General features: G+C 38.4%; 1 long non-coding RNA gene across 1 annotated transcript in view; it reads right to left on the reverse strand.

Annotated features, from left to right (window-relative positions):
• The window catches only part of LOC129058982 (uncharacterized), a 206,517-nt gene that overhangs the window by 168,954 nt on the left and 15,971 nt on the right, over positions 1-21,592 (reverse strand). The window contains exon 2 of the long non-coding RNA XR_008524508.1: positions 19,281-19,391. This is a non-coding gene — a long non-coding RNA (uncharacterized LOC129058982). The remainder of the gene's footprint in view (positions 1-19,280; positions 19,392-21,592) is intronic.

A 21,592-nucleotide genomic window follows, 5' to 3' on the forward strand; every position in this document is an offset into this window, starting at 1 on the left:
TTAAAACATCACATGCACAAACACATATATACACACAGTCTTGCTTTAGACTGAGTGATATTCTGTCATTCATTCCATCAACAAATAATTATTTATTTAATGACACTGTTCTTGACACTGGAGTGTGCAATGGAAAACAAGCCAGACAAGAATTCTGCTCTCATAAAACTTGAAGTCTATTTCAATAGGCAGACCAAAAACAAATACTTAAAGGAAATAATTAAAAATTGCAATAAGCAATAAAATAACAGAATGCTGGGACAGCGCAAGATGGAGGAGACCTACTTTAGTCCCTACTTAGAGGCTGGAGATGGTCACTTCATGGAGGAAATATTTTAGCTGACTTCAAATGAATGAACAAGAACAAAAAAAATGCAGGACAAAATATTTCTAGGCAGAGGAAGCAATATATTTAAATACCCTGATGTTAAAATGAACTTGTTCTGTCCTAGGAGCTGAGAAGAGTCTGCACAGCATGAAGCAGTGAGTTCTGGGAAAAACATTGTCAGGTGGAGACATCCAGATAAGCAGATAGTTCAGAGCCTTGAAGGCCAGAGAGAAGTTTTCACTAGCTGTGCAATGGACAGCTAATGGCGGCTCACAAGGGAATGGCATGATACTATTTAACTTTTAGAAATGTAAGTCTGACTACTGTGGTGAGCATGAAAGAGAACAGACTAGACTGAAGAGAGACAAAAAATGAAAGTAAATTATTAGTCCAAGGGGACATTGGCCTAGACTAGGGAGAGTGAAAGAAGAAATTAGGATATTGAAACATGTTTTCAGAGAAGAGTCTAGCACTGACCCACATTCTTGAACTAAATAATAGAATGTCAGTTATCTATTCCACTGCTCAGCGCTTCATATCAGTAGAACCCTATGGAGCATGTTTATCCATCCTTCAGTTCTGCCTGAAACTTTGATGGAGATAACCTTTTGCATCAGCTACCAGTACAGCTACAGATGCATATATCTCTAAGTAACCAGCATCAAAGAAGTATAATGGTAGGAATTAAAGCCCCTGGAGGATAAAGGTATCTAACTTCTTTCTTTCTTTGTTTTTGTTTGTTTTTGAGACAGAGTCTCTCTCTGTCACCCAGGCTGGAGTGCAGTGGCACGATCTCAGCTCACTGAAACCTCTGCCTCCCAGGTTCAAGTGATTCTCCTGCCTCAGCCTTCCAAGTAGCTGGGATTACAGGCACATGCCACCACCCCCAGCTAATTTTTTGTATTTTTAGTAGAGACAGGGTTTCACAGTGTTAGCCAGGATGGTCTCGATCTCCTGACCTCATGATCCACCCACCCCGGCCTCCCAAAGTGCTGGGATTACAGGAGTGAGCCACCGTGGCTGGCCAAAGTCTCCAACTTCTAAAGAATACCTCCTGCTACTTCTACAGTTTCAGTCTTTCCTTCTCTCAGGCTAGACTGGACACACATTCATATAGTATATTCCTTATTACCTTATCAGAACACTCATACATCATCTTAATTGCTATTTTGGTCAGTTTAGGTTGCTATAACAGAGTACCATAGACTGAGTGGCTTATAAACAAAAGAAATTTATTTTTCACAGCTTGAGAGACTGACCATCTGAGATCAAGACCCCAGTATGGCCAGATTCTGGCCAGTACCCTCTTTTAGCTTCTGGATTGCCAACTTTTTAGTGCATCTTCAGGTGGAAGAAAAAAAACAACTAGAGAACTCTCCAGGGGTCTCTTTTATAGGAGTTCTCATTCATGAGGGCTCCACCTCTCATGACCTAAGTTACCTCCAAAAGGCCCCATCTCCTAATACCATCATACGGAGGGTTAGAATTTCAACAAATGAATTTTAGTGGGAACAAACATTTAGTTCATAACAATTGTTTCTTACTTCTCTGTACCTCTCACTGTCCTATAACCAAAACCATGTCTTATTCATAACAGTATCTCCAGAACCTTGTATAATGACTGACATAAAATATGTTCTCAAAACAATGTTAATTACATAAATAACTGAATTTCTTCCTCCTGCCATTGGATTGAAAGCATGAAGCCAGACTTGGGTCTTCAATTCTGAAGTCCTACGTTTAAAACTGTGAGTAAGGTTAAGTCCATGTCAATCTGGTAAGCCACGGTAGGTCTCTTGATAAGAGGAGAATTGTATTTAATGATGTTCTAAATTCACATGTAAAAGTTAACATTCAGTTGCCCAAGTTAAAAGTATTTGAAATCCAGGAGATGAAGAAGGCATTTATAACCAATGTCAGAGCCCATATTTTGAGGCTGCACAAAACATTTATTTACATATAATTTAATACGCAAACATTAACAGTCACATCTACATTTACAGTATGTTGTTTGACATTGTAAGTTATGGTAGGAAATATATTTGAAGTATGAAATATAGATTACAACTATTTTTAAAGCATATAAGATATTGATTATATCTGCATGTAGAATGAAACTGATTAAGAAAGAGAATTTCTCTGCTAATGCTCTGCAAAAGGGGCTAAAATTATGGAGTTTTGTTTCTTTTCTCAAAGAAACTGCTTGAAGGCAATAAACTACAGGTATCCACGCAGGCACAAAATGAGGGCATTGCTGAAGCCATTTAGAGGTACTTCTTCACTTCAGTGTAGGTCACAGTGTCTAAATAAAGTTCATGTAAAGTTATCATGCCTTGTCTAAAACATCTAAGACCAAAGTAAAGGTCAAGACCATCTTGTGAATCCATGACTCCAGATGACCCAAAGCAATAAGCATAATAAGAAAGAGGTTTGAATCCACGAACCTCTGTGGAGGGCTGAACAATAGAAAGAGTGTTCAATAGATTGGGGATATGGTTATTAAAAGAAGATAAATGCCTTTCAACATCCTATTTGCATTGATAATGAAACATCTGCTCTATGATATCTCTTGTTTAAAAAAAATGGAAAAATAATCAAAGGACAGTTCCAAGAGTGGGTGTGTACATCTATGAGGTATTTTCATGTATGCCCAAATCGAAAAAAAAATAGTTTTACTAATATTCCATTAAATTGTGACACAGGCTGGGCGCGGTGGCTCACGTCTGTAATCCCAGCACTTTGGGAGGCTGAGGTGGGCAGATCACAAGGTCAGGAGTTCGAGACCAGCCCGGACAATATGACGAAACCCCATCTCTACTAAAAATAAAAAAATTACCCGGGCCTGGTGGCACGTGCCTGTAGTCCCAGGTACTCAGGAGGCTGAGGCAGAAGAATCGCTTGAACCCAGAAGCAGAAGTTGCAATGAGCTGAGATCATGCCACTGCACTCCAGCCTGAGTGACAGAGCAAGATTCCATTTCAAAAAAAAAAAAAAATGTAACACAAGGCATAGCTAACTCTTCACACATGCTCATTTTATATGTAACAGCAATGCTTTTGACTAAAGCTCTGCTAGTTTCTTCCACATGTTAATGTGTTAGCGTAATTTCAAATATTCAGAGCACACCACAAATATTCTTTATCCAATAAATAAATTCAATAAATAAATCCTTCTTTTCTTCCCTTAGGTAATTTTCTCTCTGAATTTTCAGATGGATAGCAAGAGTTGACATGATAATCCAAAGCGAATGTGTTCTCTTTCTCTTTCCTGCACTAGCACTGTTCTGTCTTTAAAAGAACTGGATGCATTTTGTGAGCTATGTTGAAAAACAAAATGACAGTATATTTGCTGGCTATGAATGTTCAAATTTTAATTAATTCTTTTGATGAAAACTGTAATGGACTGAGTTGTATTCTCCCAAAATTTACATGTTGAAGTCCTAACAGTATCCAGTCCCCAGTATCCCAGAATTTGTAACTGTATTTGGAGATAGGGTCTTTGAAGAGGTGATTACATTAAAATAAGGTCTTTAGGGTGTGCCCTAATTCAGTATGACTGATGTTCATATAAGAGGAGATTAGGACACAGGCAACCCAGAGAGAAGACCATGTGAAGACATCAAAATATGGACATCTGCTAGCCAAAGAGAGAGTGCTCAGGAGGAACAAACCCTGCCAACACCTTGATCTCAGATCTTTATATTTCAGAATTATATAAAAAAATAAATTTCCATTGTTTAATCCACCCAGTTTGTGGAGCTTTGTTAAGGAAGTCCTATCAAATTAATACAACTACTGACTTCCTAAATTCATGGCAGTAAGCACTTTCTAAATACAAATGCTGATATTAAAAATAAGGCATTTTCATAAATATCTCCTGTAAAAAAATGAAAATATCACTAACAGAATTTCTTATACAATGAAACTAACACATCCTGTGGTTGTGTATGTGTCGCTTTCACAAGTCCAGCCAAGTGTTTCATGCCTTTAGAGTCATCACTGAGCCTCAGGGGAACATAATCGGTACATTCAGGAACTCTAGACAGAGAATCACACTTTGAAAAAAGCCCAGTACTAGGATATGGAAATAACAAAAGGACTGGCTGTAGAGTTTGCTTTCTGGAGCTATGATATGTTTTCTCAGGGAGGGGAGAATCTGCCTCAGATCAGAACAAGCTGCTCTAGGTTCAAGCCACCTCGAATCTTTGTTCGTGCCCCTAAGTACCTTCTAAAACACCCAGCTGATATAACAGTTTGTTCGAGTTATCTGTTTATGTGTCTGCCTTAATTCACTGTACTAGAAGTTCCTCTAGAGCAAAGACGATGTGTCTGGCACATTGAAGGCACATGCGTTTGGTAAGTTGATAAATTACTAAATAAATGACTAAAGAAATAAATGAATGAAAATAAATCAAAGATTCAGGGCATCTCAGAAAATTCCAAACAGCAGGCAATCAGCAGTGCAGGCAGATGAATTGTCTAACAGCAGGTATCAGCATAACACAGTCGTTGGACAACACGTATTATTCAGACCCTAGAGGCATTATTCAATCCGTTGCAATTTAGTCCCAAGAAGATTAGACTCAGTTACATCCAGCCTTTCTCATATGGTTATAACAGATATAACAACCAGATTGATTCACTGCTGAATCAATGAACTTCAGTCTCTCTTTTTAAATAAATGATTGATCTCAGAGTCTCTAGGAATGAGGAAACCTGCATAGAACATAGTTAAGCTCCATGAGGACAAGTTATGTGTTCATACTGTATCCCTATTCATGATACGTATTAGGTTCTCAATACATATTTATTACTGATTAAATCAATTAATATTGATTTGCTTTCAAAATATACCCGTCAGCTCAGCCAAATAAGACTTGCAAATAAATAAAAGCAATTTCAATATTTAACTGAATCAGAAATACCAAATGTGAATGAGTGGCATTTAATGAGACCAGCCTCTCCAGGATCATCCCTCCCTGAGTCAGGCAGAGCCTATCAGTCAACCACATACACCTCAGTGTTTGATCTGTAGCCAGTAAAAAAACAAGTGGGTCAAACAACTTCATCAAGACGTGTTCTGGTGCACTCACCATGCCTGGTTTTTAAATGTGAGCTGAGCGTTCATCATTATTACATATTCACAGCACCTTAGCAATCAAATTATTCAAAAGGTGGTGATAATCAAACTATTTTAAAAGGTTGACTATTTCTTATTTTGACTTGAAAAGAAAAAGTTTCCAGAAGAGATGGGGTGAAAAGTTGGGGGTGGAGCTGATAAAAGAGGTGTAAATAGGAACTGAGTTGACTTAAACACATGCTATATGCCAGCCACAGTAACAGGCTCTTAGCATTTCTCATGTCTTCAGTTCTCATAACAACCTTTGGGGACAGGTACAATAATTTCATTTTATAAATCTGAATATCTCAGATATTCACTAAATCAATTTAGTGATTTAAAACAACAATTATTTATTTATTTTATGATTCTACTATTCAATAATGGAGACTGGGTTCAGCTGCAAGATTCTTCTCTTATCTGCTGGGCTCCCTCAAGCACTTGCTGTCCTTGTATTTCAGGTAGGAGACTGGCTCCTTCTAGGGCATGGCCAGTTGTCAGCTGGGAACACCTATCCTTCTTGGAGTCTCTTGTCTGCATGTGATGAGACGTCTGGGCTCTGAAACGCCACGCAGTCACTCATTCTGTTGGCCTCTCATTCTTTTGGCCAAAATAATTACAAGGCCAAAGCCACAGTCAAGATAGCACCTCTTACTGGGACCAGTTGTAGTCACATAGATATAGAAGGAAAGTAAAGAATTTGACACACATGCAATAGAATTATCATAGAATTGTCATAGATACCAAGTGGCTTTTCCAAGATCACCCAGCTAGTAATCATTGAGACAGATTTTGAACTTCAGTATTGAGTCTTAACCTTATATTTTGTTCTCTCCTTCTTGCCATTGTTCTCCCTTAAAAAAAAAAAGGTATAATTAGGTAGATGGCAAAAAAAAAAAAAAGCCAAATTCTAATCAAACTGAAATAACTCTGTATCTTTCCGTACTTTTGCAAGCCCACTGTGCAGTGGGAGGTAGAGGCCTGGGGCCAGCAGCGTGCACATGGTCAGCTGCAGGGACCAGATGCGTGTGAAAGGTAGTGTGCATGTGCATAGCTACAGGAGTGAGGGCTGGTGGCATACATGTGCATGGCTGCAGGTGCCAAGTGTGGGTGTAATCACGATGGTGGGGAAATTTTTATTTTCCTCTAAAATAGTTTTCAGCAACTGCCACAATGTTGCATAGTGTATATTCAAGAAATGAATTTTTTACAATAAAAATTCCATTAACGATGCTGTGTACCTATCAAAAGCTTGAATTCCCAGGCTATTGCTGTTCTTCAACTGATTAATTATTGTAAGATCTAACTTAGTTTAAAGATCAGGGAATAGTTCCCCCTTAGATAAAAATAGAATTAATAAATGGTTTAATGTCTTTGGTAGACTTTCCTTTCTTGGTAAGAACCTGCTGGAAATGCTATATATTAACTGCTTTTGTTGGTATATTTATTCTGATTTTCTTTAAATGATTAGGAGAAGGGAAGGATTTCTTTCAAACATAAAAGTAAGAGCCAGATGATAAAATACAGGTTCTGATGAAACTAATCAAGTAACACGAGGGTGTATTGCAAAGGAAGAACATACAGTGTTCCTCTGTTTTGCAAAAGACATTCTAGCAAAGAAATTTTTAGAGAAACATCACTCTCTAACAGTCACACCTTTGAGTAGTCAGAATCAAGACAACTGGGCAGGCAAGGGAAGCCAGTCCAAGATGAGGAATGGTTTTAGAGGCAAATCAATACAAGCACTGCTCACTCGTCACCAGAAGAGACCTTATAGGCCCTTGGTCTTGGCCCTAACAATGATGTCTTATAAGAAAGACAAGAAACTTCAGCCACTGGGATAAGGATGACTACATAGAAGAAACTGAAGATGGCTCTCATGGTAAAAAATAAGAACCCCAACGACACACAGAAAATAATAGCAAATTGCCATGAAAGATAATACATTTTTTTAAGAACTGCAAGGTGGAACTGACAGCACAAACGAGGGTAGGAGCTATGAATGATAACAGCTACTTTATCTGAACCCTATCATGTGTCACATACTTTACTGTTGTAAAGACTTTATCTATAGTAATAAAATAAATAGTAAATACTTGATTATTATTTCCTTTAATGCTCACTCTAAAATGTAGGTACTCTTTTATCCCTATCTACAGATAGACAAAATTGGGCAAGAGGTTAAATAATATTCATTACATCACACAGCTAGCACACAGCAAAGCCTGGTTTGAACGCATAGCTCCCAATGGGTTCAAAGCCCATACCTTGAACCCATACATTTATTGCCTCTTAGGTGCAGCCTGAGGTTTCATTTAAATGAGGGAGGGATGAGCCCAACTGTGTTCTTTTTACATAAGGATTATCTAAGTTACCGGTATAAGACTAAACATAATTAATCTTATACAGATATATGGATATTTATTATGCTTAAAACAATTGTTCTAAAGTATGATGTTACATGTAAGTGTAAATTACCATGTTCAGATAGAAGATTGGGTGGCCCTTTCCATTTGTAAGAACACAGTGTCCATTCTTTCAACTTTGAAAATAGAGCATCAGCTTTCTATTACCATATCTGTTATTCAAAGCACATAAATATCCTCTCTCAGTCACCAGCTCAAAATTTCAAATTGTCAGGCCTTCACTTGAGGGTATAACCTTGAAGTAAATTAAAATTTACTGTCAACGTTTATTCAAAATCTTACAAAAAGGGTGAATATGCTACAATTATAGCCACATTTTAAAAATATTTATTATGTGTCCGATGCTTAACATACATTAGCTCTAATTCTTACATACCAGGGTAATGCTTTGACATGGATATAGGTTGTTGGTTTTGTTTTCATTCCTTTTACTCACGAGCTTCCTCCTGTTTTTCAAATAGCAGCAATGCTCATCTATACATACTGCCATTGGTTTAGAATTTAATATGGACAGAAAAATTCATGTCAAATTCATGACTTTCGTCAAGCACTTCCACAGACTTTTATAAATATTTAACAGAGACAACAGTACTAAAAGCCATTGTTTTCCATTGCAGAATCCAGGTGATTGGGGGAAAAAATGTTGTGTTTGCTTTTTTTTTTTTCTTTCTTTCAATTTCTAATCACCTGGCTTTACTTATCAGCAGCCAAATCTAAGAGAGTCAAAGCTGAGAATTTACCCATTAACCGTAGAGTGACTAGAAGAGAAATAAAATGTGGGATTATATAAGAACTTTATTCCCCAGGGTCTTATGCCAAGGATATGCCAAAAAGTTAATTTCAGCTAGGAAAAACAGTGAAATGATAGAAACTGTGATAGATCATCAGATAAGTTATGAGAGCCCTGAAAGTGTAAAAGATAATCATTTCATAAATAAAACGTGGTATATACATACAGGAAACTATTCTTCAGCCTTAAAAAGGAAGAAAATTTTTACCTATGCTACAATATTATGAACCCTGAAGACGTTATTTTAAATGAAATAAGCCAGTCACAAAAAGGTAAACACTGTATGATTCCACTTACCTGAGATACCTAGAGTAGTCAAATTCATAGAGGCAGAAAGCAGAATGTGGGTTGTCAGGGGCTGGGAGGAGGGGAAGCAGGGGAGGTGTTTAATGGGTATAAAGTTTTGTTACCCAAACACCAGGGGTTGGGTTTATGTCCTGCTGCTCACTGCACAGAAAACCAATCACTGAGACATCAAGTATTGCCAGGAAATGAGGCTTCAATCAGGTCCTGCTGCTGAGGAGATGGGAGATCACTCTCAAATCCATCTCCCTGACCGACTAAAATTGGGAGTTTATATAACAGAGAAGGAATGTACAATAACCACATGTAGGTAAACAGGAATTAGAATGGGGAAAGGAAATCATGAGGGATGAAAGATCTGGCTTCATATTGTTGGAATGTAGTGATCTAGTGAGTTTCAGTTCCTTGATACTATTGGGGAGGCCTGAAGAACAGTTTCCTGAGGAAAGAGCTCAGATTAGACATATGTTAAGTTTCAAGCTTTAAGACTAAGAGGATCAATTTCTATGTTTATTTTAAAAGACTGTAAACATCAGTTCTATGGGACAATGGGCTGTATTCAGTTTTAGTTTTGCAAGATGAAAACAATTCTGAAGATTGGTTGCACAATAATGTGAACACATGTAACACAACTGACTGAACTCTACAGTGAAGAATGGGTAAGATGGTAAATTTTATGCTAGTTATATTATACCAAAATTTTTAAATTTTTTCTAAAAAAAAGGTAATTACATAACTTTACACAGCATATCCTAAGGGTATTTATGCTTTATAGAAAAACTCTGTATCTGACATAGCAGTATGAGTAGCAGGGACTAAGACACGAGTCCAAGAGGATGAGCCTGATAAGAACCTGACAGAAAAGAAACTGCAGTCTACTAAACCCCCAAGAGGGACACAGAAATAAAAAGGAGAGTTGGTGTACCAGAAAGACCCTCATAGTTAACATAAGGGGCTAGTGGACTCCAAAACTGGAGGCCATGAAAAGTCCAAAGACATTAGAAGCAGTTTCAGTAAGACCAGCAGGCAACACTTAAGGTCTGTTTGGTCAACTTGTGCCCAGAGTTGGTTCCTTCGCACGGGTTCTTGGTCTCACTGACTTCAAGCATGAAGCCACGGACCTTCGTAGTGAGTGTTACAGCTCCTAAAGGTGGCACGAACCCAAAGAGTAAGCAGCAGTAAGATTTATTGTTAAAAGTAAAACAATAAGGCTGTAAACGGACCACGTTGCCACTGCTGGCTGGAGTGGCCAGCTTTTATTCCCTTATTGGTCCCCGCCCACATCCTGCTGATTGGTCCATTTTACAGAGAACTGATTGGTCCATTTTACAGAGTGCTGATTGGTGCATTTTACAATCCTAGCTACAGAGTGCTGATTGGTGCATTTTGCAATCCTCTTGTAAGACAGAAAAGTTCTCCAAGTCCCCATCCGACCCCCAAGTCCAGCTGGCTTCACCTCTCAAAGTTATACTTCAACAGATGCTACGAGGGTCAGAAACCAGCAATACCAACTAAACTCTTCTCTTCCCATCAGCAGCATATCTTCATATTTCTCACTTATGAGAAGAAACACATACTCTTGAGTTAAGCTACATTCAGTCATAAAGAAATAAAGAACAAAATGTTTTTTAAATACCCAATATCATAAAGGTAAAATGTTGTACCTATTATATTCACAACATGCCTCCAAGGAAAATATTATTATTTCCACTACAGATAAGACCAAGTTTCCGCATAATTAAGGAGCTTTCCCAGCTTGTAATTTCTGCAAGCTGGTATTCTCACTCTGGTGTTTCTTGTTCTAAAGTGCATCCGCTATATCATGGCAATATTCTCAACATGTTGTCAATTTCACCCATGTGTCAAGCTATATTCCCAGAAAGACACTTTGTCTCTCAGGTATCTTCTCAGACACTCACACACCTATCCTGAATATGCACCACCAATTGTTTTTTGTTTTGTTTTGTTTTTTTCCTTGGCTGCTTCTTCAGCCTTTATTCACAACCCCTGTATCTTTGCTCTGCCTACTGGGCTACTGCTCTCCTCCACGGCTAGTTCCAGGTCTGGAGACTTGCCCTGGACTTCTAACTAGGGGAAGAGAGTCCTGCTGCTCTTCTTCATTCATACTAATCCAATCCCCTGGAACTAGCACCATAAACAATACCCGGGGTCTTCTCAGACAGACAGATTTTTTATAGCTTAAGGTTACTGAGTATGTTTTAACACATAACCACAGACTGATCCCCAGATGCTCCACTGCTACATGCTCTTGCCAATGGGAAATCTGGTACTAATCATATTAGGAAGTGTGACTTTCCATGGATACTTCCCGGCATAACCAGTTGAACGGCCAATATTGGTTTCTGCAGTTGGACTAGTTCCCTGAGAACCATGGCCTACTTTTGTTTAGTGGTCTGTTCTCTCTCCTAGTGCCACAGTGCCTCAAAAGACCGTCACAACATCTATCAATCACATTTTTGATTACGGACATTACAAATTTTGGAATCATGCTCACACATATATATGAGTAAATGATGACTATGTTAAATGCATGCATCAGTGAAACTTGTTATAAGGGCATACTGGCTTATTTAATACATAATGTATATCCAAGGAAGGTTACAGTTTTCCATGTTTCTCAAATTTAAGTAATCATTGAACGCTTTTTTTGAAGAAATATCTCATGAGACTGGTTTCCAAGGCACATACATTTTGAAAGTGGTATGTTAATAAAAATTATAAAGGACTGAAATTTTGAGTTTTATCTCTGAGGCCTTCAATTATCTGTGCTGGAAGTAAATATAAATACTGAAATCCTGCTACCTTTTGTGGACATCTGTTTTTTCTCATTCTCCAACAATCATTCCACTTCCCTCCTGAAATTATACCTTGATTTTCCTTTCAGGAACCATCCCTACTCACCAAGTCAACCCACCTGGCTTGGATATGGCTCACTGAATCCTCAGCTTCAACGGCAGTAGCATAAACCAGTCCAGCTAATCAATATTTCATCCTACTGGACACAATAATTGAAGTCATTGGTTCAGGGGTGAACTCATGATCAAAGCCAGGTGAATGCACATGTTTTGCTGTTAGGAAAGAGAAGCTTTTTGGACGAGGGTTGCTAAACTTGTAGAATGTAAGTATGTCTGAAGCTGCTGGGAGCACCGTATGCAGAAAGCCCACCTGAAAATGAAGCCCCACCAGGAAATCAGAGCCAAAAGGTAGACTCCTCATGAACATATCTGAGTAGCTGAGTCTAGCTGAAGACAAACTATGGCTGAATTTTTCACTTACATCAGCCAATTTCTTTTTCTTACTTAAGCCATTATTAGTCAGGCTTCAGTCACCTACGACCTGAAAAGTCCTGATTAATGCACTGCTCTAAGGAGGTAGCACTGTTCCCCTGGTGACCAATAGCACAGGTAGTGTGCTTAGGAAAAGTTAATTCACAGTGCTTAGGAGAAGTTAATTCACTTTCATGAATCTAGTCTTACATCCTTTATCCTAATCTGGAACAAAAAAAAAAAAAAAGTCACAGGATTCCTGAGAAGGAAATCTCTTTCATCTACAATCAAACAAATGAACCCCAACTTCAGGTTTCTGCTTCTATTACCTTAATTTATCAAGGCCTCATAGCTTTCAAAATGCTTCAAATTAAGATCCATTTTGTGAGTCTTGTAAATCATAATTAATCTCTTTAAAGCACCTTGAGATTCTCAGGTGAGAGACCAGATAAAAGACAAAGCAACATTATTAAATAATTTAACCATTATTACTCTTTCAAGGGAAAATATAAGAATAAAAATCTTCAGGGAACATGATAATTACCGAGACAATAATGAAGAGCTGATTAGAAAAAGAGCCTCCTTGTCCCTGAAAATAGCAAAATCTTCCAAGAGCTCTCAGCAGATGCACGGTTTGTGTTTAATATCCCTTTATTCCTCACTGCCTCCACCCCCTCAGCCCAAACACGCACATAAACCCCAAAGAAGGGGTCTTTGTGCACATTTGAAAAATGTTCTGCAGAGATCAGGTAATTGTCCCCACACAATGATGGAAATGTCATTTCATGAGACATTTCTCCAAAAAAGAGCTGCCTAGTAGAGTTGAACGTTTTAGAAACGAATGATCAAACAACAGGAAAATCACAGAAATATCAGTTCTGACTCCTCATCAGAAAGCTAGAAGCTAAAAAAGCTAGCTTTTTAAAAAACAGAAAAAAGCAAATGGCTCATTCTGGACAAACTGCTTATTTGATAGACAGATTTAGGGTATCCCTTGTGATTTAGTGGGTAGGTAAATTGTTGTTGTCCTATAAACAAGTTTAGGAGACACTCAGTGGATGCATCTTTGGCAACCGCCATGTAAGGATTAATTCCTGTGGTGCCACATCACTTCATATAAAGGTCAGATGAAGAAACACGCCAGCGATAATGATGAAAGAACAGGTCATCTCCTAAGAATTAATGGCTAGAGGGAAGGAATTGATGGTCTTTGGCTCTACCTTCAGCCATTAACCCCGGCTGGCTGTTAATCCTCAGGAAATGCCCTCTGCCTGGGATGTTATTGCTGTTATAAACTACAAATGAAGGAAATTTCACATGCTCAAACATCAGTGCAAAACATTTAATGAATAATGCACTTGGAAAAGCATATTCAAGATAGCTTAGAGAAACAGTTTAGCTGCATGTGATTCAGCCAGCTTGCATTCATCAGCTCCTTTTAGTTTAGTTATAACTGAAACTACAAATGGTGCCAAAACTAGACTCTGAACCTAACTGGGTTTACATATGAGTGCTGTGATTGATATTCCATTATTGTCAGTGTTCTTGATTAGTGCCATATAATTACAGGGTTTATTGCTTATGTCAGTGAAATTACAGAGAGAAGATTAGCAGCTAGCAGAGGGTTTTACAGACATTTCCAAAGGTCTGTCCGCCCACTGACTAGGTGATGGAGTTGGTATTTTGCTCCCCACCAAACTATTTGTAAAAGGTAGCTGGGCTATTCCACATGCCTTTCTAAGTGACATTTCCGGAACTATCATCCTTATGCCTGAGGTGATGATTCCCCAAATTGAGTTTGCATGCTAAAAAAAAACAAGAAGCAAAAAACGAAAATCTAATCCTCATAGGCTGCTTGAAATGCCATCTCTGCAGGGCCTCATCCTGAAGCAGTACTTCCAGAGTGACATGAAAGGATTAAGAGGTAAATAAAGGAATTGGGCACACTCCAAAGTCAATTTGCTCAAATAGCTACTTGTAGGAAAAACAAAAAGTAGAAGTAACACCACATTGGAATTAACAGTGAGGAGTAAAATTAGTTGAGACACAATAAGAACAGTATTAACACATAGGAAGAAATACCCTGCATCGAAATGTAAGATGTCAGCTGAAATTGCAAAAACTCAAAAGAAATTTAGTTTCCTAATGGACACCGTTAGATGATCTTTGCAAAGTGCTGATTTCTGATATGATTCATCTTCAAATCAATAAATCAGTCCAGTTCTGCCTTCTCAAGTAAAGAATAGTAATAAATTTCTGGAGGGGGGAGTTTCAGAGAGAGAATGTCTAAATCTCATAACAAATTTCATATGGCATTTTATAAATTGCTATCATTTCCAAACATAATAGCAAGATGCAAGGTAGGCAATTTTACACCAGTTTTAAAGATAAGGGAACTTTAACTCAGTAATTTCTCAAGACTCTATCAACAGAAAAAGAAGGAAACACAATTTGAACCCAGGGCTTTCTGAATCCAAAGCCCATGCCCTTCCCACTGCCTTTCTTTAGAAATGATCCTGATATATGATATTTCATTTTAATCTTGCCTATCGTTTTTCATAATGTAGCCCTAAAATATATCTCTGGTCTGATCTTCCATGACCCCTTGAACATGCTCCAGTCAAAATGACTTTGGGCCATTCCTTGAACGTGTCCTCATGATTCCTCACACACCACTGTCATCATCTATGGAGACCTTACCCATTGTTCAGTGCCTACATGCCTCCTTCTCCACAGAGCTTCTCCTAATACCAGGTAAAGGTCATCTTTTCATCTGACCACCCATGTGTCATTACTGAGGAACTGACCTTTGACAACCTTTCTTGTTTCATACTTATCTGTATATGGAACATAGTCACTGTTAAGTTATAAACTTTAAGAAATAAGGACTCTCTCTCTATACATATATATGTATATATATATATCTTATATATCTTTTATATATATGTATATATATCTTATATATCTTTTTTATATATATATCTGTATAGATATAGATATAGATCTATATAGATCTATATTTATCTTTTTTTTTTTGAGTCTTGCTCTGTTGCCCAGGCTGGAGTGCAGTGCCATGATCTCAGCACACTGCAACCTCCGCCTTCCAGGTTCAAGTGATTCTCCTGCCTCAGCCTCCCCAGTAGCTGGGATTACAGGCACTCACCACCACATCTGGCTAGTTTTTTTGTATTTTTAGTAGAGATGAGGTTTCACCATGTTGGTCAGGCTGGTCTCAAACTCCTGATCTCAGGTGATTTGCCTGCCTCAGCCTCCCAAAATGCTGGGATTACAGGTGTGAGTCACCACACCTGGCCAGAAATAAGGATTCGTTATATTTCATCTTTGACCTTCATCATTACAGCCTCTTACAAAATATTAATAGTTTGTTGAATGAATGAATGAATGAATGAATGAATGCTTCTATCTTCTTAATCATAACTTTTCTGGATTTTCTGATTAGTATCTATAAGCCAAAGAAAGGCTTCCAACCAATAATCACATATGATTGCTCTAGGTCTTCTTTGAAAAATTTTCTGATTAGATTATTTGGTCTGCATCCCCCAAGATAAATCACTGGCAGCTCTGACAAAGCTTGGAGTTTCCTGAAACTTAATCGTTATGTAATCATGAGTGCAGTCAATGACCTGTATAAAAATGATACTACAAAAATGACAAGAGGTAAACTTTTGCCAAGGAGACTTCAGTACATGAACAACTAGATGAATCTATATGCATTGCAACTTCACAGAACTAAGATCAGATTCGAGTCTAACATTTTATTCATCTTCCTTCTTGCAATGGGGTCAGAATGACTTTCACTCTGAATCTCTGAAAACCACGCCATCATACACACCACCACAGTTAATTAGTTCAACTGAAACTCGCAGAATAGAGTATGTGGGCATTCTCTAAATCATAGCACTTGCATCATGAATTACCTTGGTGACTACTCAAAGTCACTTAAAGAAGCACCTGACAAACCTAACTTGGGGGCTGCAAGAATAAAATAATGAAATTTTCTCTGAGGAATGAAGTGGCTGCCTCCTCAGTCTCCCCTCCTTGAGTTTCTCCCTAAAAATATAATAGACTCAATAAGAGGTATGACTTTGTTTTTATAGTGCAAGGTTGCAGGGCTTCTGACCCTTGAAATGATAAACATGTACCTCCAAAATTAACTCTTGCACAAAGTATACAGGAAACACAAGGGGCATCCATTTAACTCTCAAGGAGACAAGAGAGATTTTCATTGTTCTTTCTTCTACTTCATTGTTAACATTTCGGTGAAATTATGTCCAGACTTTGTAGTCACTTTCATGCTACCCTACATGCATGTAACTCTGATAATGCTTCCTCTGTAATAAAGCGTGTTCATTCTCCTATCCACACTGGCACAGAGGGGTCTCTTGTTGGCAGGATTGTTTTATTTCCCAAAGTTGTCTACATAAGGAAAATATTATAGATGGATTATAAGCACTTACTCAAGAGTATGGTAGCTTTGTTACGTGCGTTTCTTTATCAACGGGAGCACAATGTCTAAGACATATGAGATTCTCCCTAATCTAGGCAGTTCAATCTAAACATATGCCAATTTTGTAGAGAAAAAAAAAGTAGCATAAGTGGGAGAAGGAGAAGGAGCAGAAAAAGGAGGAGAATAAGAAAAGTAAGAGACAAGAAAGTGACCAATTACTAGCAGCAAGAAGAATTAAGAATATGAAAAAGCAATTCAGGTCCTTGGCTGGTGTCATACAGCTCACCTGTATGGGATCATGATCTATTGAAATATCAAATCTACATCCAAACATCCAAACATATTAAAATTACATATTAATCAGGTAAGATGGTTGACTAACTTGCACATATATATATATATATGCAAGTTCTTTCCCATACATATATATACATATATATATATATATGTATGGGAAAGAAAAATTGTTAGTAGCCAGGGGAAGTAATTTGTCTTATTTTAACAGGTTGAGAACATTAGTTCAAAATTCAAATAAACAGCATCATGCAGATAAAAGATATGGCCATTTCTATATATAGTATGGCAAACTATATATTTTCATATTTTCATTCATAGAAAATATGGAGTTAAGAATAATACTGGCAGCAAGTTTAAATATATTTCTGTGAGAGATCTATTAATTAACCTATTAATTAATCCAGACTGATTAAGTTATCTGATCTGTCATCAGTTCTTAAGGGAAGATATTTAGTGAAACATTCAGGTTTTCTCATACAGTCTCACATCATGTTTTCAGAGCTCCTGATTTACTACTGAGCAACCTTGTCGTAGTGGGTTTTCCTTTGGAAAAAGATTCTTTTTAATGTCAACCCCCCCACCCCTATATATTAAATCTCTTAATGAAAATATCACAAATAAATCCATTAACTCACAAATATTTTTGTGTGCCAGGCATTGTGCTAACACTCGTAGCCATTGGTGCCTTTTAGGGGAACAGCAAAATAGCCTCATGTCCCACATTGTTTCATCTTCCTGCATAAGAAACACCAGTCTTTAAGTAGCAGTGGAAGTCAGCATCATCCAGCCCCAGTATATAGAGCTCCTGCATTCTTTGAAGCCTGGCCCTTAGGAAAATAAGTCTCATTTCCTCCTTTTCTTCGCTTCGCAGAAGGAAGGCCCTGAGATACCCCAACTGAGGCATTCTTAGTCCCTGACCTGCTCAGCAAACAATGTATGCGACATGGTTCACTGCTTAACAAATAAAGACACTGAAGTTTGACTCCATTTTCCTGTGACTCTATGTAACTTGAAATCGGGTCATAAGTTACATCGACTCTATGTAACTGCTTCTGTAAAAGCAATAGGTCAAAAGAAACCATTTCACAACTGAATGTGAAGAAATAGTCAGACCCAGACCCATGTTACCATGGCAGTTTTGAAGACAAGGAACAGGAAAAAGAAATAGCACAAAAAGCGAAAGGCAAGATTCTTGTTAAAACAGAAAAGATTTTTGTGCCAGCATCTTTTCACAGGACAAGCTTTTGTAGTCAGGCATATTTCTGCTTAAGAAAAGGTGATAAACCTCTTCTATGTGAATACTTCCTGGAGGTAAGAAATGCATCCTCCTGAGGCCAATCACAATTTGTAAGGGCAAAATTCTTAACCTCTAGCATTTTATCTAAATGAAACCAAGTTAAAATGAATATTGGAGGCAGACTTGAGGAGTAAAGCGTATAAGCAAAAGACCTTTTCTGGCAGCTTGCAGAGGCAAAGGTATATCATAAGATTTGATTAGGTCAAGCTTTGCAAATTGATTTGATGTTTCTAGGTCCTAGACAGGGCCCATAAACGAGTAATGCAAATTGAGTAGGCAGTGGTGGAGACTATGGCTCAAAAGGCAGAATGCATGACCAAATTCAATTTTATAAAACCCTATGGAAGAACAGATCCCTCCCTTGAGGCACTAGTTTATGATGACTGGTATACATGATTTTCTGTGGAGGAGGAATACATGGGTTTGAATCTAGGGTGTTTACAGAGCAAGCTAAGAAGTGACCTACTTTCCTCCTACAGTGTGCCTTTTTGAGTGGCTCCACGTAAGCTCTGGAGCCTCTGAAATCCTGGGCCCCAGGTAGGGGGTGGGGCATTTTTTGTACCCCTTTGCTTTCCCCTGTAAATAGAAGGTTCTATATCAGAACTGCCCATTTCATCCTGCAAGTACAGCAAACACACAAATCTAAAATGCTGCTGGATGCCAATACTACATTGGCCAGTGTATGAGGCCTTGCACTCACTTGAGCCATTACCCTCACTGGATTTAGAGGAGTTCTCATGTCAGGGAACTGTTTCCATGCATTCTCTGCTGTAAGACTCTTGGGGCACCCACCAACTGGCACATGAATGTGTGGGACTAGTCTCGGCAGGCATGGGCAGGAGAGCATCTATGGATCTGAGTAAAGAATTTTCTTTGAGTCCTTTCTCTAGACCTTGACAATGCATTTTGCTCTGTATTATACTTTGTCTTGAATCTCTGCTCTTTTATATCTGAATTTCTTCTTACCTCTTGGCCTTTCGCTGAATCCCTGATGAGATGCTTTTCCTCTTTTACGTCTTAAATATTATGGTTTCCAAGGGTTCTGTTCTCAGCCCATGGCTATTCTGCAGAATCTCCCTGCATGAAAGAAGGAAGAAAAATAACGAGTCTGTTTAAGAAGGGGAAAAATTGTTCCTGGAAGGCAGAGGACTAACAAAACCAAAGCTTGTAATAGGACTTTGCCAAATAATGTAAGAGGAAAGGTGTAAGCTACCTAGAAGTAGCACATGAGACAACCGGGAATCTGGGAACCAAAGGCTGTGCATGCCAACATCTATTAAATGTCATAGCTATAACCTTATCATGGATTGAATTGCTACCCTGTGCCAAACATTCTATGTTCACTTTGCATGCATTATCCCATCATGTAATTATCAAGCCAACTTTACCAGATATTATTCATGCTTTGCTTTACAGAGGAAACTGAGACTCTGAGAGGTTAAGAAAGAGACTTCATCCCATCCCCTGGGTAGAGCGGATGAAGGGATTCATCTCAGGGCCAAGCCGAACCCAAAGCTGATTCTCCACAATATCCTTATAAATGGATATGACAATATCTCTGATAAGAATTAATCTTTCTGCCTCAGAAGGTGAAGTCTTTAGCTAGTGATATCTCTGAGATTCTAGGGGACTACAGCACTCAGGAAGAGCATTGATCATTCTGAAGGGAAACGAGTCTTTTTCTTCAGCCCACAGTTTCACCCTGACATTATCTCCTATTTATAGTATTTATAGTAAAATGTCCATAGTCTACCCCAGTGAAGAGAGTTGGTAATATTATTCATCAAAACACAGAACTTTTGGGGGGCCAGGTTTCAGTAGTAACCTGGTTGACTCTGCTTTACCATTTCAACAAGTCTGATTGTCTTTCTCATTTGAACTCCTGCTTCCTTGTGATAACCTATCTGGGATTGGCCTACTACTTAGATTTCAGGGAAAGTTATGGAATGCCTAAGCAATGTTGTCCGGCCCAAGGGAGAATTTTGTCTGGACTTGGATATTTCACTCATGTAGATTTTTTAGTAGGAAACCTCCAAGAGAGATGGGAGGTGGTAAGATTTCCAGTGTCCTAAGGATGCCTAAGAATGTTGATTCAGTATTAACTCATATTTAGAAATGGCAGAATAAGTCTGTATACAAATGAAGAACACAAGCCCACTACAGTAAGACATTAGAGAGCAATTATAAGTTGTTCCATTATGGATTATCATATTTTAAGCCTGCCTGTGGGATTAGAAATCAGTCAAGCTATTTAACAGCTCCCCACACCTCAGTGTGAACAAAATTCTTCTACTTTCCATGAGCTCTTTTCCTGTGGCATCTCTCTTCCTAGGAAACTGCCTGCTCCTTCTGCCAACAGAGAACAAAGAAAGCTTGGCAGGTAGTAGCAGTTTTTACTGTCTTCCCCCAGCTGCCCTAGAGGCAGCAAGGGCCTGCTGAGCTTCCTGCACAACCACAAATTAGTGTTACCCAAACTTGAGGCAGGCTGAGACGCAGGTAGAACCCGACAAGGGAGAAACAAATGTTTCTCCTGCAAGAGCCAGGAGTTGTAGTTTAATGCGGGGAGAGGCTCTCTAAAGGAAAACGTTTAGGTCAAGAGGGCATCACCTGGGACAAAGAGTGCAGATCACTGTAAGTTCTGAGCCATCTGCAGCCAGAGCTCAGGTGCTGCATTGAAAATTTTAGACAAACATCACAAATAAAACAGTTCCCTGAAAGTATTGTAAAGTGTACAACACCAAGACAAAGCCCTCTTTAAAATAAAATTCTAGAATTCCGTAAGGGCTCTGGTTACCTGAGTTATCTGATTAGGTGCCAGGGTTTTGATGGGTGGGTAGGATCCATACATTGCTAATATCTGCATGTAACCCAGGATGTTAAGCTGGCAGTTTTAACTAAGTGACCACGGACAACTGATAGTAAATTGAATTTTCAAAGTTGGTGACCACAAATAGTTTTGATGATTTAAATGACATTTCAAAATAAATAAATAAATAAATTAGTGAATAGGTAAGTAACTGAGAAAAGAAGACAGAAAAAACATTTGAATAGGATTTCATTGCATAAAGCTGTGCTATAAGATCCATCTCGAAGAAATGGATTTAGTGATCAGGGCTGCCTCTCTTCTTACCTCAAGTGTAGCAAGACGATGTTCAAAGAAAACACTTGGAGGGTTTGAGATATGCTCCCTGGAGTGTGGGGTGCACACTAGGGTGTCTGATGAAAGCCTGAGGAATCTGAGAGGAGAGCCTGGCTAAAGCAGCCTATGTCAGCAGAGT

The sequence above is a fragment of the Pongo abelii genome, chromosome 3, assembly GCF_028885655.2.
Source record: "Pongo abelii isolate AG06213 chromosome 3, NHGRI_mPonAbe1-v2.0_pri, whole genome shotgun sequence".
Taxonomy (NCBI): Eukaryota; Metazoa; Chordata; class Mammalia; order Primates; family Hominidae; genus Pongo; species Pongo abelii.